Source organism: Canis lupus, chromosome 1 (assembly GCF_003254725.2).
Source record: "Canis lupus dingo isolate Sandy chromosome 1, ASM325472v2, whole genome shotgun sequence".
NCBI lineage: Eukaryota > Metazoa > Chordata > Mammalia > Carnivora > Canidae > Canis > Canis lupus.
In genome coordinates, this window is record NC_064243.1 from 61060897 (window position 1) to 61067513 (window position 6617).

Consider the following 6617-nt stretch of genomic DNA (forward strand, 5'->3'; position numbering starts at 1 on the left):
ACTGAAATTAGTTCTTTATTCAATCATTATTATTTTATTGTTAGCTTCATTGGACGTTTATACCTAACAGTCGCTACATAAATCTGGAAATTAATAAAACAGAACCCCAACACAAAAGAGCGATCACTTTACATGTCTTTGTTCTACAGCTGATTTAATGTCCCTGGGTATATAAGAGTCATTTTATGAACAACTTCTGTGATCTATTTCCAATGCCATCTATCATATTTTATACTTTAACATACATCTGACTTAGATTGTCTCCACCCGATTAAATGTCTTTAAAAATAAAATAAAAGAGTAGTTTAAGATTACTTCTCAGTCTAAAGAAGTAAATATTTCCATTTAAAGGAATATATTAAAATAAGTAAGTTTTAAAATTCCAGTGAATTTTGTGGTGCTTTCTGCAAGCTAGTCATAAAATAAAGGTCAGTCTTTCAGAATTTATTAGAAATCATGGAGCCCTTTTATCTGTGATAAAGAGATAAAAAAGTCAACTTTACTATATAGATTTTCCTGAACACTGTCTAATAAATCTTCCATTTTATAACTAAAATCATAATTTAAATATTTCTAATGAGCTTCCTACTTGGAGGAAAAATGTGTCAATACTCTGGTAAAAAATCATCTTTTGAGATACCTGTTTTGTTTTGTTTTCTAAAGATTTTATTTATTTGACACAGAGAGAGCACAAGCAAGGTAAGCAGCAGGCAGAGGGAGAGAGAGGAGCAGGCTCTGATGTGGGGCTCCCTGCCAGGACCCTGGGATGATGACCTGAGTCAAAGGCAGGCACTTAACCGACTGAGCCACCCAGGTGGCCCTAAAAACCTGTTTTGTAAGATTGTATTTTAGTACAGCAAGATAAACTTGTAGTACACAGTTTTATTAATTTGCAATCACTTGAAAATAGAGCAGTAAGCAATAAGTGTTACAAGTTTGTAACAACACTACTTATCAGGACAAATTAATTGTTTCCCTTTATGAAAGAAATAGAAAAAAGACTGATAACCATCTGCAATTGAGTCTTCAAGGCACAATTATCAATAAGCTGACAAGTCTAGAGAAATATTTTAAGTGCTGTAAGTAAAATCTCATTCAAAAGATTGCTTTAGTCTGCTAAGACTTAACTTGGTATACTATTAGCCTCAGTTTGCACCACTGTTTTTCTGTATAAAATCATAAACACATTTCTCATGTGTAGTATCTCCTATAAACATTTTCCAACACTTGGTGGAATTATAAACCTCATTATCACCATGATTTCCTTGTTTTTTTAATTGCCCCTTTTCACTCAATTTTACTCTTACTTTTCCTTCTCACTATGTTTGTGTTTTTCTTGTAGATAAATAAATGTGAGACATAGGTAGTATCTTAGAATAAAAATAATTCTCAAGAATTGAACTACACTAACCTAGTGATAGATGGAACAAAATGTAGTATCTGTTTGAATTGGGGTGCCTTGCAAAATTCACCCTATTTATACTATTTTGTATTTATAAAATATATATTTATATATATACTACCATATATACATATAAAATATTGTTACTTTAAAAGAATTGCTTTATAAGTTTTTTTTGTTTTTGTTTTTAGCACAATTTTAAGTCTGATACCATTCTGTTAAATTCTAAAGTCCTAACCTAAGAAGATGTAGTTAGCTTGTCATTTACTCAATAGACAAGCATCAATATTGCATTCCCTATATCACATTTTCTCTCACCAAGCTTATACTTGTGATTGGAGATACCAAATCAATATGACAGACTTCACACTTGTGGCGCTCAATCTAGGAGGAGGGGTGTAGGAGTGGGAACAAAAATGATAAATAAATGACTGCACTATGATACAGAAATCACACACACACATTAATAAAGGGAGTTGTTGGGGACATAAGGCTAACGGACAACTTATACATGTGCACAACTAGTTGAGACATAATGCTCGAGATTACATTGCAAGATACAAGGAGATAAACTGTATATGATGAAAATCCAAAAGTTATAGTGTGTCACAAATCAAGCCTGAAATAATAATATACCATGATGATAAAAAAAAGAGTTACAGTTCAGGAATATAAATGGAAATAGAACAATTAGAAACCATGGGGAAATCGCTCCATGGGATATAGTCTTCAACATGTTTAATGTAGGAAGTCCTTTATTATGCATTCATGATAGCCCAGTTTGGGGAGATTTAGAGAATTTTGAATGAGACATACAGAAAAAAATATATAGGTACATCCAAATATGAGAAAGTCTGTGTGGTCAGGAATGCTTATGTAAATTGAAAATATTCATATTAGAAAAGGGATGAGGCAATGAATACTTGTAACTTAAAAATATATGAAAAAAATTTGTTCTCTGTAATATAATCAGAGCAGAGAAGAAACCTTTTTAGATGCACGCAGGAGACGTCAATACTCATCATTAGGACTAGTGTTCTGAGAGTGAGAGCTAAGAAAAATTCAAGTTGAGAAATAGTTCTGGGAGAAAAGACTGAAATAACAGTACTGTTTCATCTGTATGAGCAAAAGCTACACTTTAGTTCTCATGCCTGGAGACTCGAGGACGGCTCATTGGACCCCTCCTCCCCCCAATGACAACACGGTCATGATCCAAATGACAATGAAACAATTCTAGCCTGAGTCTACATGTATTCCATCTAGATGGAATGACTTTAAGATTCCAGGTTCCATATTTTTCCCAAGGACAGAAATGTGGGAGTGGGAGCTAAGGAGAGCTGTCTCATTTGAGGTTTAGTGAGAGACAGTCAATGTGTCTCCAGGGAGGATGAAGTTATTGTTCTGTCCACGTGGTTCTGTGGTTTCTAGCAGACCCCCAAGGGATGAGGCAGACCAAGGAGGCTTGGCCATGGTTGAGCAGAAGAGTGAACTTGAAACCTGAAAATCTGAATTTCTATTTGAAAGCTGACTTGAAAACATTTCAAACTGAAATTAAAAAAAAAAAAAAAAAAAAACACAGTGTGGGGCAAGCTAAAGATGCTTGCTGTGGTTGAGTCTGGTTTGTGAGGGTACGCATGTGTGATTTCTGGTTCAGACTCATTTCTGTTTTGAAGGAGGAGGATTGAGTACATGACCCCTCCTAGGGCTTTGCGGTCAAATACGTTTCCATAGTCAATGACTCTTCCAAAGTCTTCTGAATCTTCACAGGTCCTCAGCACCAGGTTTTATCCCTCTCACGATTGAACTCTGTGGAGAAGAGGAAGAGAAGGCCGGGACCAGCTTCCTTAGAGCTGAGCTGGTTTTCTTTCACAGGTGCATCGTGCTGTGGCATCAGAACAGAAATTCTGTGGGGAGGTTGAGCAGCTGGGGTCCTAACCTCAGGGAGTAAATTTGGTTCTACCTTAGAAAAATCCCTGGAGAAAGTCCTGACTGCATTCAGGAGGTTGGGTTAGTGGCTTTTGGGATTCCATTCCAAGCTATGATTGCATGGTTCTGAGCTGTTTCTGATGATGTGTCTTATTTTCTGTCATTATAAGTATTCATTCTCTCCTACCCTTAAAAAACCTTCTCCTCTGCCTTCAAAAAAGAATTGCTCTTAGCTCCCCCACAAAGCCTCAAAAACTGAATACAAAGAAACTTTGCAACTCCTCCTAAATGGACAATGAACCTTGACTGTTTTGTCTATGGATTTTTAAAATCACTGGATTCACTGACATTCCCAAATGATGCAAGTCTCCACCACTAAAGGTTTAATTCATACCTAAAATGTTGCCATTATTTTGGGTAATGATATATAATTAAGTCTGCTGACTGTTCTCATGCTTTTCTATCAGTGATTCATGGCTGTTGTCAAAAAGCAGCTGCATATCAGTGCTCTTTTTGTTAAAGCCCTTGTTTGAAGTACCCAACAAACAGGGTTTTCTTGATTCATCAGATCATCCAGGTAGATCATGTGCTTTTGTAAAAACCAGAATCTGTGCCAGTTTCCAGTTATATCTATTGCAAGTTTTTTTCTTCTCGAAATATTTATCGTGTTACTACAAAGTATAATAAAAAGAACAGATAAGGCTGGTTGATGCTAAACACATTTATTACTGTATATTCCACAAAGTAACTCTGTAGAAGAAAACAGGCTGAGATCTGTGATTTCTTCCCCAAAGACACGTGTTGCTATCTTACTAGAAACTTTCGCAAAAGAATGAATGTGTAGCATGACTTGATCTTCCCAGTCCTTCTGTAACTGAAGATTCTAATAGCAAATGGCAGTTTTTCCTACATAAACTACTAGAATAACTGATGTCTATTCCTTGGGTAGCAGGAGAACTCATCAGATTAGTAGAACTCAAAAACCAAAGCCATGCTCCAGTGTCACCTCCTTTCTGTGGCAGCAGCTGGACTTCTAGAAAGGACAGCAAACCAGAGGACTTGTTCTAAGAGAAAGGATTTACGAGCTTAGTTCCTTAGTATTGAGTAAAAAGAAACCTGCATAGAATTCAGATAACGTAACCACGTTAGACGAGTAATCTGACTCCTCATCATTTAATGTAATGGCATACCAAAAAAAAAAAAAAAAAAAGAAAGAAAGAAAGAAAGAAAGAAAGAAAGAAAGAAAGAAAGAAAGAAAACCAGGAAAATAACTCTGCTCCCTTCAAAAGGAATTTTTCAACTTCAAAAAGTCCTTTCTGACTGTTCAATATGTATCTCACAAAACACAGCTGCTTTTCAAAATTACTGTCGACAGCAAGATAGAGGTGTTTGTTTTCATAGATCTGGAAGTAGAGAGCAAAAAAGCGAAAGTGTAGGGACTCACGTGGTTTTTCACTTGAAGGGGGGAAAAAGGGTTTGATCATGAAAGAGGGATCTGTTTTCCCTAGACCCTGGATAATTTCTCTCAGCTTTGGCTTGATTTTTATAATGAATAGTTTAAACCCAAATTACAAGTTTGAATTAAGAGCTCTTAATCTACAATCCTTTTAGTTCTCACAAGAAATAATTTCAGGGATTCGTGTACTGTTGAAATTGCTAGGCATATATTTTATTATGGTTAATCACAGCTACTATTAAAAGAAAGGTAATAATATATGTTTTCTCCTGCTAAGATCAGCTGGTGAAACCGTGGTTCTCACACAGTTGCAATGTTCTCGCTAATTATCTAATCACTGGGATAAAGACTTACAGAGCCAGGCAGGTTGAAGCGGCTCCTGTTGCAGGATTCCAAGTCGAAGTCAGAGTTTTGTAGACAGTGTGACCTATTTATCATTAAATATGCTGAGCTATTCTAACTGCTGCCAGTTTTGGGAGTCAGTGCTATTATTTCTCTCTTTGAATAAATGCTGTGAATTGAAACACAGGCCACAACATTCTCAGGGATGGGAAATGATATTCATGAGCTTTCTCCTATAATCCTTTCTTTTATTATCATCTAGTTGCATCTATCAACACATTTATTACTGTCACTGAGGTAATCCTTGCATTTCAAGAACACTCAAGTATCATTTGCATTTTATAGATGAATAAAACAAGATAGTACTAAGTCAATGGTATCATCTGAACACAACTACTTCGGTGGCATAAACTACTTTGCTTCTAATTGACCTCCTTGTAGGTGTGTGTGTGATTCACAGTATATCCTAATAGTTTTTGTGTTTCTGGACAGATTTCTGAGTCTTTCATACTTTTGGTATGAAAAGTAGCTCTTTTTTGTCTCATGGGGGTAAAACTTGGTCAGCGCAGTGATTCTCAAATAGTAGCGTTCATGAGAATTGCCTGAGGAATGTGTCAAAATGCAGATTCCAGGGCCTTTCTATACACAATTCAATACTGTGTTGGGACCGAGGAACTGGAGCTTTTCACACATATCCCGGTTGTTCTGATACAGGTGCTTCATGAACAGTCTCTCGCTTAACCTTAATCTAATGACAGTCCTGGATGAAGAAGAATTATTGGGCTTATTTCTTTACTGTTTGATTTCCTGGAACTTATGAAACCAATTAAAGCTTTGGCTTATTTTGTTTCCATAGGATAGAAATTTACTGTTTGTAAAACGCTTGGAGGTTTTACATTTGAATAGGTTGTGAAAATTTCCCAGTGCAGCAGATCCAAACCATGGTCAGTATCTGTTTTGTGCCCATGAAAACTCCTGTTTGATTGTCATTTATGGAAGATAGTTTAAGAGTATCCCTCTGTTAAGGCCAACATGGTATCAGGAAGGACCCTGGAGCAGGAATTTGATCTGGCTATGCTTTAATTGTGACTTTTAGCAGTACCTGGCTTGTTTTGGCATCTAAAAATAGGGAAAATAAAAATGTCTCTGGCTACCCTAAAGGATCATTGAATATACCAAGGAAGATAATGCACGTACAAGTAACTTATAAACAATACTTTGCTATACAGTTATAATAATGACACATGAATAATGAACGCAGCCAGAAGCAACTTATTTAAGACTTTGTTTAGGGAGTCTATAATTTTTAAAGACTTGTTAAACAGAGAGAAGTCTTATGGGGAACACGTGGAAGCTCCTGGTCTGGAAAAGACTGCTCATAAACAATCAAAATGTAATTGTGTGGGAGATAGAGAAGTGTTTTCCTGACGATTTCTCAGGTATAGACCCACAGAGTGTTTATATACTAGGTGGACGTGTGTTATTGGAAAG